Source organism: Aotus nancymaae, unplaced genomic scaffold (genome assembly GCF_030222135.1).
Source record: "Aotus nancymaae isolate 86718 unplaced genomic scaffold, 86718_ANA_hifiasm-v0.15.2.pri h1tg000059l, whole genome shotgun sequence".
Classification (NCBI taxonomy): Eukaryota; Metazoa; Chordata; class Mammalia; order Primates; family Aotidae; genus Aotus; species Aotus nancymaae.
In genome coordinates, this window is record NW_026988473.1 from 73,245,361 (window position 1) to 73,256,601 (window position 11,241).

Consider the following 11,241-nt stretch of genomic DNA (forward strand, 5'->3'; position numbering starts at 1 on the left):
TCTTAACTTTTTGTTGTTGTCGTTTTAGAAGATAATTAATTATTGATTAATTCTTGCTAATTATTATAGCTTAAATATTTACCATTTCAGAACGCAAAGGTGCTCTCTCTGATCATCTGAATTGACTATGGGAACAATTTTCCCAAATTAAAAATGATACTATTTTCATTTAATTTTTTGAAAGGAAGAGTTTTGATATTAAAGTTAGAAAGTCAAATTCAACCGTTGATAGTTTTAGAAGTTGACAGCTGAAGTCAACTCTGACTGAATTAATTAACCTTAGATAAAACCTAATCCATTTATAATTGTCTTCAGAAAACTTCACAGGTAAGTTTGGAGGCAGGGAGTACAGACTATTAGCATAAATACCAAGTATCTTTTGCATATTATAATTATGAAACCATTGAGAGAGAGAGTTGAGTTTAGAAAGATGTAAACAGGAAGAGATTTGAGATGTGCTTCTTGGTTAATAAGCTAATATAAGTGACTCAGGAATCATACCACCTTTTACTCTCTGCCCAAGCTTTAGGCTTCTTTAAGTAATTTGGGTATGATTGAGAGTACTAGTTGTTTTAACAAAAATAATGTGAGGACCCTGATCTCATTTTCTCATTTGTATCACAGTTGTTTCCTCATATCTATGAGTTTTATACCCGTGGATTCAACTAACCTCAGATCAAAAATATTTGAGAGGAAGGAAAAGCAGTTGGACTGAACATGTACAGAGTTTTAAACATTTTCTCGTTCCTAAAAAAAATGGTATTACTATTTACACAACATTTACATTGTATTAGGCATTAAAAGTAATCTAGAGGTGATTTAAAGTATCCAGAGGATATGTTTAGGTTACATGCAAATGCTACACCATTTTCTATAAAGAGATTTGAACATCTTAGGATTTTGATATCTCAGGGAGTCCAGGATCCAATCTTTAACGGCTATTGAGGGAAAATTGTATAAATCCAGCATATTTGCATTTAGTATGTCTAGGTTTGTACTGGAGATAAGTTATTAGGTATATTGGACAGAGCACAGACGATAAAAATTGTTTACAAACCCTTCTTCCCTCTCACCAGAGCAAAATAAATAAATGGCTGTGCTGGGAACAAGGCCAAGCTCCAATGAGCTGTCCTGGGTGCAGAGAAATCTCGGAGAAGCCCAACTTCGACACCAATGTGGTCCTCAAGAAGCTGGTTTCCCTTGCCAGGCAGACCAGACCTCAGAACATCAACAGCTCACACAATATCTAGGATGGGCTGCTGAGGAATGCAGGGTATGTGATGCCTCTAAGGCAGTTTGAAATCTACGGGATTGTGAATTAGAAAGATAAGGGCTTGTGACAATGTTGATGAGAAGGCAGGTGGTGGAAGTGGTGATTATTTCACAAAAATCCCAAGATATAAATGTGTCCTTTCAATGTTGCTGACTAATTTGATGCTTTAATCACAGCTGTGCTGAGCCTTCACCAAAGGAGATTTCCTTAGAAACACTGTCCAAATGTGTGGCATGGAGCTGTGGAGGAGGTGGCCAGCACCAAGAACACTGGCTTCTGCTGCAAGCTTGACCCCTTCAAAGCCAGGTTATACAAAAGCCAATTTCTCAGGAAATTTATGATTTTATCAGAAGAATCCCTTCCAAGTTTCTATTATGTTTCTATTACTTTTTATATCTAAAATGTTAATATGGAAAAATCTGACCACTCAACTCTAACTCAAAATTACAATTCTCTCAACCAAATTCTTGTCTCATAGACAAAGGAATGAAATCTACAATAATATCTTTATTACTGCTAACCTTTTTTGTTATTTTACAGGAGAAACTTATAAAGGAAATGGATCCTTTGTGGAAAATCAGTCAAGAGACACAAAACAATCTAAATCACGAAACTAGCAAAGCTCATTCATTAGCGGTAAGAATGAAAATGTTTCCTTTGTTTTCATGCAGATAAACATAATTTTGGCTTATACTTTTTAGCTAAATTCAGACAACCAGTTAAAAGATAGTTGTTTCATCCTAAGAAAATGTAGTGATTTCAAATGATATAACAGGAGTCACAAATAGGCCCACACAAGCTAGCCCAAATACTTCTAGTATATTGGATAAACAGGGCATGGTATGTATCCTAGTTCAAATTTGAAGGTTGACAGAAACATTTTCAGACACTGGAGATAAGACAACATTTCACTAAGTTTGGGTGTGAGCAAGAGAAAAGAAATATAATAGTATATAGAGTAAAAATGTAGTAAAGGTAAAATAAATCTGCATAATATGGTATATACCTAAATGTTTTTAACATTTGGGAGAATCAGGCAAAGGAGAACCTAAAAGAGAGAAGACTAATAGAGGAAATAACTGACTCAGTAAGAAGTGTGAAGCATAAAGAAAGAAGAACAAGGAGTCTTTAGAGGTTTTGATTTAAACAAGGAGAGAGAATAGGAACATTAAAAATCAATGGTCAGATGTTCCCCTCTGTGTGTCCGTGTGTTCTCATTGTTCAACACCCAATTATGAGTGAGAACATGCAGTGTTTGATTTTCTGTTCTTGTGTCAGTTTGCTGAGAATGATGGTTTATGTATACCTATGTAACAAACCTTCACGATCTGCACATGTACCCCAGAATTTAAAGTGTAATAAATAAAAAAAAAAACAAAAAACAATGGTCAGAAAGGAATAGCAAATATTGAAGACTCTTTGCAAGAGAGAGGCAGAAAGTTTATAAATTACTTGCATGATTAAACTCAGAATATAATTATTTGAAGCTTTCTGTTTTCTATTGAGAGTGAGGACACGTAATCCTTTTAAGTGAATATCTCTGCAGGATTATGTGGCTTTATGGAAGGTGATGATAAAAATTCAATATCAAAAGATGCATCTATTTCTACATGAGGAGGAGCAACTGCATCTGCAAGCACTGGACAGAGAAGCAGAACAGCTGTTTCAACAACTACAAGACAGTGAATTGAGGATGACTCAACATACAGAAAGGATGAAAGACATGGACAGAGAGCTGTGGGAGATGTACCACCTGCCTAATGGGGAGCTGCTCCAGGTGAGGAGGGAGGGTCCATCCTCTGAGACAGGAAGTCTTTGCTGGGCAATGCTTCCAGGATGTGGAAATGTTACCTTCAATGTCACTACTCTCAGCTAAGTGACTCATGTTTCTTGATTCCCATTATTACATTTGTCCAGGCATTTATTTCTGCACATTCTAGTGATCGTTGGGCAATGGTAATCTTTGCCATTTTAGTAGATAAAGGTCAAAATTCTCTTCAGTGTGATCAGGAATACTATCCACACAGAGAGATCCCCCAAATCAGCAGAACTCTAGGTCAGGGGAAAGTTAGCTTTAGCTTTGTTAGTAATACTCTATTTTTGTGCCCTAGTTCCTCCTCACTTTCTGAGGTCCCAAAAAACAGTGATTTGCTGAAGACATTGGGCTTTTCCCCTTGCCTAGGCAAGCTTTGTAAAAGTTACTCATCAGTGTCAGTGTACTCTGTTTCTAATGTGGTTCTCTGTTTTGTTTTAATTGTAATGCATGGTCAGAACTGTTTTTGGAAATAAGATTAGGAGATAAGAGACCCTGGGAAACTAGATAACATAAGAATAAATGGAAAAATATACCAGTGAGGTTTACAGGGGGAAATCTGTGCCCACAGTGTCATTTTGAAATTAGCAATAAAGTATAATTAATAATTGAGAGATATAGTTAATCATGAAATTATTATCAGATGCATTTTTTCTCTAGGTAGGTCTCTGCAGCAAATTAGAAGGAATGTAGTTGACCTGTTCAACACTTATAAAACGGTATGTGGCCTGATGTCTTAATCTATATTGTAAGAAAAGAATATATCTAAAATTCCATGGCAGAAGGTTCCATGTTTTCCTGAAAATATTTTTGTAAGCATTGACAAAAAGTGTGTTTTGCATAATGTTATTATTTAATGTAATTATTAGGATACATTTAATAATCCTACCACTGAATAACATAAAGTATTCTATTATAAATGGCCTAAGGAATAAGCAGGTTATTTATTAAAGAGGAAGTAGGGGGAACCATTAAAGGAGGGAGAAAATGCTTAAGTCTATTAGTATGTCAGAAGATGGAAAATCAAACAGTAAATTTTCATAATTATGCATTAGATTGGCAAAATTTCATTATTTAAATCTATCTCATAATAACCAATGGTTTCTTAGGTTGCATTTCCAAAAGAACAGTGACAATGGAAAAGATCTGGGTTTCAGTGACTTTCCCCAGATAACCTACACCAGAAGTATCCTGTATATTTCTATATCAAGAGAGAACACTGGTCTTTTTACACTTACTTCTTTGTATATTTGCATATCATACTGTGCTGTAACTTCTGACCACAGGACATTAATACTATTCATCTCTGATACTGTACAATAGAGTCAGCGTTGCACATAGTAGACACAAAAGTAGAAACAAACATTTATTCATTATAGTCATTAGAAAGGGGATAAAGATTCACAAAACATTATTTATTGGCAATTTGGATGCTATGAGTACTAATCATAGACATGGAAACTAAGGCTTACTTTTAGAAAGTTTTACATAATTAAAAATATTAAATATTTGCCTATATAAACTTCTGATGCTCTTCTGTGTGTGTGTGTGTGCATGTGTGTGTACATCTATTGTAATATGAGACTCCAGAAGGTTGACTTTTTTAGTTTTTGTAAGCCTGAAAAAGGACTTTATTTTTCTTAGAAGAAAGCGTTGTTTTGGAAAGATTTTTTTGAGTATATAATTCTAGATTGACAATTTTTTATTATTATTTCAAATATATTTTCAATGTTTAGTCACTTGTACTCTTCCTGGTAAGAAATTGACGGACATATTTTTCTCTCTTTTCCTGATCATTACTTTTTTCTCCCTTTCATTCTTCTCTCTTCCTTCCTTTCTTCTTTCCTTTCTTTCTCTTTCTCTCCCTGGAGCCTGTCGCTTTTTCTTTTCTCTCTCTCCCTTTCTCCCTTCGTCTTTCCCTCCCTTGCTCCCTCCCTCCCCCCCTTTCTCTCTCTTTGTTTCTTGCTTTCTCTTTCTTCCTTGCTTTCTTTTTCTTTCTTCCTTCCTTTCTCTTTCTTTCTTTCTCTTTCTCTCTCTCTGTCTCTCTTTCTGCCTTTCTGCCTTTTGGCCTTCTGGCCTTCCTTCTTTTCTTCCTTTTTCTTATCTTTTTTTTGTTGTTTTCTTTGCTGATTTGCTCTTTATCACTGATTTTGAGCTATTAGATTATGATGGATATTGCCATAGGTTTAAATTAATTTCTTTATTCCTTTTGGGTTCGTCAAACTTCTTGGATATGTAAATTTTTAAAAATCTGTACAATTTTTGACCATTGCTATTTGAACTTGTTTTTCTGTACTGATATTTTTATTTAACCTTTGAGTAATTAAATTACACACATATTGGGCCACATCATCAATGTCTGACTGATACATCGATCATAAGCTAAAATTCTCCCTTCTCTCTCTTTCATTTTGTAGTTTTAAATGCTTTGTCTTCAGGATTGCTAATCTAATCTGATGCAAGTCTGATCTGCTGCTAATCCCAGACAATATAGTTCTCATTTCAGAGGTTGTATATTTTATCTCTATTACACAAATTTGTCTGTCTTTGTCTATCATATATTTACTTACTTTATCTGAATATATAAAATATAGTTATTTTAAATGTTGTAATGTCCTTGTCTGCTAATTCTAAAAGTTGTGTCAGTTCTGGTTCATTTTTTATTTATTACTTTTTTATTTTTATGAGTATTACTTTGCTATTTATTTGCTAAGTAATTTGCTAAAATTTTTAGCAATAGTTTTATCTCTTTTGATCTTTCTTTGAGAATGTGTTAACATGGACTGTGATAAGGTTGAACAAAGTTCATTCTGGGAGGGGAACATCACACACTGGGACCTGTCAGAGGGTGGGGGTAAGGGGAGAGACAGCATTAGGAGAAGTACCTAATGTAGATGATGGGTTGACGGGTGCAGCAAACCACCATGACACATGTATACCTATGTAACAAACCTGCACTTTCTGCACATGTATCCCAGAACTTAAAGTATATTTTAAAAAAGGAAGGAAAAAAAAGGGCAAAGGATATAAACAGACATTTCTCAAAACAAGACATACAAATGGCCAATAAACATATGAAAAAATGCTCATAATCAGTAATCATCAGAGAAATGCAAACCAAAACCACAATGAGATACTGTCTCACAAAAGTTAGAATGACTATTATTAAAACATTACATAATAACAGATGCTGGTGAGGCTGTGGAGAAAAGGGAACACTTTCACACTGTTGAGGGGAATGTAGGTTAGTTCAGTAACTGTGAAAAGCAGTTTGGAGATTTCTTATATAACTTAAAACAGAGTTACCATTTGACCCATCTATCCCATTACTGAGTATATAACCAAAAGAAAATAAATCATTCTATCAGAAAGACCATGCACTGTATGTTTTTCACAGTACTATTCACAACAGCAAACACAGAGAATCCACCTATTTGTCCATCAAAGGTGAACTGGTTAAAGAAAATGTGGCACACATACAGCACAGAATATTATGCAGCCACAAAAAGAGCCAAATTATGTCCTTGGCAGTAACATGAATGCAGCTGGAGGCCATTATCCTAAGCGAATTAACACAGGAACAGAAAACCAAACACCACGTTTTTACTTATAAGTGGCATCTAAGCATTGGTACATATAGACGTCAATATGGAAATAATAAATACTGGGGACTACTTGGGGGAGAGCAAGAAAGGAAGGCATGGGCTGAAAAACTATCTGTTGGAAACTAGGCTCACTGTCTGTGTGATGAAATCACTCATACCCAAAACCTCAGCATCACGCAATATATACATGTAAAGAAGCTGCCCATTTACTCCCTGAATCTGAAATAAAAGTTGAAATTATAAAACATAAAAATTAAAAAATAAAGAACAAATCATATATACACAAAAAATCATGATGAATCTCAAAAACATATTAAATGACCCAAAAGATTATATATTGAATGATTACATATGTAATATTCATTAAAAGTCAAAACCCTATACATACTTCAGGTGGGGTGCCTCACACCTGTAATCCCAGGAATTTGGGAGGCCAAGATAGGAGGATCACTTAAGCCCAAGAGTGTGAGACCAGCTTGGGAAACAGAGTGAGACCCTGTCTGTCTCTACAAGACATTAAAAACTGGCTGGGTGTGGTGGTGTTTGCCTGTAGGATGAGCTATGCAGAAAGATGAAGAGGGAAGATTGCTTGAGCCCAGGAGGTTGAGGCTACAGTGAGGTGTGATAGTGCCACTGCATTTCATCATGGGCAAACATAGCTAGACCCTTCTTTAGAAAGCAACCATGAAAATAACAACAAAAACAAAAATCCTCCAGACAAAACACAGAGCAGTGGTTGCTTGAAGACAGGGATGTAAGTAGAGACTGACTGTGAAAGGTGAGGAAAGATATTTTTGGAAGAATGAAAGTGTTCTAAAAGTGGATAGAGTGATTGAGCATAAAATGAATTTATTAGCAATTTATTAAAGACATTAAGCCATACATAGGAAGTAAATTTTATGGGGTGTAAAATTAAAACTGAAAATAATTAAATATACATTTATGAATAATTTAACAATTATAAAACCATAATTGGTAAAGTAATATTTCTATGAAAAAAAGTATACTTTCCAAAACCATAAAATAAATAAAAGGGTGGCTTTGATTACGTGTTTACAAATCCCATTAACGTCTAGCTTAATAGAAGCCAAACATTCTCACATCTGGATTCTCACATGTGCTTCTCCACTCTTTTGCGATATTACATGTCATGTAGCCCCTGGGAAAATCTCCTGTACATTCTTGGGATAATAAAATTTCAAAGAGCAATTATGTCTAAACATTAGTATAAAAATAGTTTTGACTTCATGCACCCTAAAAGTATTCACAGCCACACACTGTGAACCCCTGTAGTAAGGACCCATTTCCTGATCACCTACTCGTTGTAAGGCTGGGGTGAGGAAGGAAACTGTCTAAAACTAGGGCTGCCTGGGACCCAGGACTTTGGGTCTATATCTTGTTCCTTGAGCTCCTAGACCCTGAAAACCAAGCGTGGGGCACAGTAGCCTTCCCATGGTGCTGTGATCGTATGAACAAAAGAGGATGCATTTCCTAGCACTCTTTTCACCCATCAGAAACCACAAGAAGCTATAGTAGCAAGTTTACATCCTGGACTTCTATTTTTATGCTTTTTCAATTACATTTTTAAAAACTGCCCATCCTTGTACAACCTAAACGTATCATCTTTTACGTACATTGGTCTAAACTGAGATTCTCAAAGTATGGTTCAGGGACCAGCAGCAGCCTCTTATAAGTTGCCTAAAACTCAAACTCTCTGATCACACCCCAGACCTACTGAATCAAGAATACCATGGGTAAGCCCCAGCAGTCTGTGGCCTCAGAAGCTTTTCAGGTGATACTGATAACACCAATTAGGCTAACTCATTAGCCTGGCTGTTAATCTGAGAAGGCTCCCTTCTCAGAAAGGAAACATAGCACAGCTGGTAATGAAAACGTTAGCCCACTCCCATCTCCTCCTCTTCCTGGATCTGGACAGTGTGGGCAGATACAAAGCATCAGTTCCACATGGTGGGGCAAGCAAGATAAGACAACGGAGGTCCCTTGAGGAGAAGCACCAATTAGACGGTCAGAAAAGTGAGCTGCATGAACTAGGCTACCAGGCTTCTGGTTACTGTTTGCTTTTCTTTCTCCATAGTTTTCATGGAGCCTTTAATAAAGCTTTTAACCAAAGGTCCAGTCTCATCTCTTCCCTATGTTTTAGAATAAATTGAAGCAGGGTTCAACAAGCATATTAATGTGGAAAAGCCCCATTTGTGGTCACTTTGATGGTGGCAGTGGTTATCCAGAAACTTTTCAAAGGAATAGAATTGGAATGAGAACCACTCTCTCCACCTGGAGACGTCCCTCCTGAGTGCCTTAACAGGTTCTGGACTTTACTTACATTGAAAAGTTTTGTTACTGTTCATTCAAAACCCTATTGATATTATACAGATACCTGTCTACTTTTATTCTCCCCATACAACTGTGCACATATATTTTTGCTACTTGTAAAAAACTTGCAAAATGAGAAATAACATACAAATATGTTATTTTAACCCATGATACATAACTAGTCTTTGTCACTATTATGTTAAAATTTGTTAACATATTTGGTATAAATTATTTTAAATTTTGTGTTTCAGTGGGAGAAACATTAAGAAAATTACACAAAATATTTTCAGATTCACTGCAAAGGGTGCTTTTATGTGTACTGAGAGAGGCAGAGACTGAAAGACAAATCTGGTGTGAAATCACTTTCACTTTTAATATAGTGCTTTGGGAAAATGCATGGAAAGCAAAACTAGGAATTAAAAGATGTTTTAAAATATATTTGTTTTTTCAACCTTTAAGTTCAGGGGTACATGTGCAGGATGTGCAGCTTACATAGGTAAACGTGTGCCATGGTGGTTTGCTACACAGATCATCACATCACCTAGGTATTAAGCCCAGCATTTATTAGCTATTTTTCCTGGGCTTTCCCTTCTTCCACCCCTGACCCTTGAGAGGCCCCAGTGTGTGTTGCCCCCACCCCGCCCCACCATGTGTTCATGTTTTTTCATCACTCAGCTTCCACTTATAAGTGAGAACATGTGATGTTTGGTTTTCTGTGTCCCGCAGTTTGCTGAGAATAATGGCTTTCAACTCCTTCCATGTCCTTGTGAAGGACATTGTTTTGTTCCTTTTCATGGTTGCATAGTATTCCATGGGGTATATGTACCATATTTTCTTCATCCAGTCTATCATTGATAAATATTTAGGTTGATTTGATGTCTTTGCTGCTATTTTTCTCTCCTAGTCAGTACCACAAGAAGGGAAAATTTCTCTTGATTCTTCCTGGTTTTCCCTGTGAGAGCCTCTTGGCATTTCTATTGGAAAGGCCTGCCCCTTGGGTGAGGATTCTTCTGTATCTGTGACCCTAAGAGTCTTTGCACACTCACTCTACCCCAGCTTTGGTTTGTAGCAGTAAATTAAAACCATTTGGTTTATCTTCTACCTGCTTTTATGGGCTTTGGTAGAATCTGCCCCAGATAAACGTATGCATGAGTCCTGTTTTTCTCAGTGCTGTACCTGTCTCTATCCAGAACTTATTGAGTTGTCTTGTTACCTCTATTCTCTAATGGTTTAGAAAACAGACAAACGAGCCAGGCACAGTGGCTCATGCCTGTAATCTCAGCACTTTGGGAGGCCAAGGCAGGCGGATCACAAGGTCAGGAGTTTGAGATCAGCCTGGCCAATATGGTGAAAATGCATCTCTACTAAAAATACAAAAATTAGCCAGGCATGGTGGCATGTGCCTGTAGTCCCAGCTACTCAGGAGGCTGAGGCAGAAGAATCGCTTGAACCTGGGAGGCAGAGGTCACAGTGAGCCAAGATTGTGCCACAGGACTCCAGCCTGGGCAACAGAAAGAGACTGTGTTGAAAAGAAAGAAAAAAAAGGAAAGGGAAAGAAAGAAAGGAAAGAAAGAAAACAGACAAACGAAAACTCATTAATCTTTAGTTTGTCTCGCACTTTTTTTCTTGCAGGAAGGCGGCAATAGTATTTTCATCCTTCTCCATTTCTGAGCTGCAACCGTAAGACCCTATTAGGTTTTATGATGTCCCTGAATGTCTCAATAAAGTCATAATTGGCTGTAACATTTTTCAAACCAGGTACAAATCAATGATACTATAATTACATTGTAGTTAATTTTTCTTTTCTTTTAATTATCTTTGCTATGCAGCTGTTTCCAAAGACTTTCTCCTAAGAAATTAAAATTATTTTAATATACCAGGCTTATTTTTTGCATAGTGTTTTTCAAATGCATTTATCCAATTTCCTCTCATGGTTACATGCAGGTGAAATGTTTTTGGCAAAATCACTACAGAGGTGTTTTGTGTCCTTAGTCATCTACCTCTGTACACATTAAATTATACACTTTCACTTATCAATTATACCTCAGTAACACTGTGGATAGAGCTAACATGTGGGGTAGAACTTTGATGATACGCGAATAGGCTCTTTCCCAAAATCTATTACTTAGTTATTTTATTATCCATTAATTATTCTTGCCTGATTCAATTATTTTTATGGCATCTGTAAAATGATAATTTTCCACCATTTCTTCCATTGC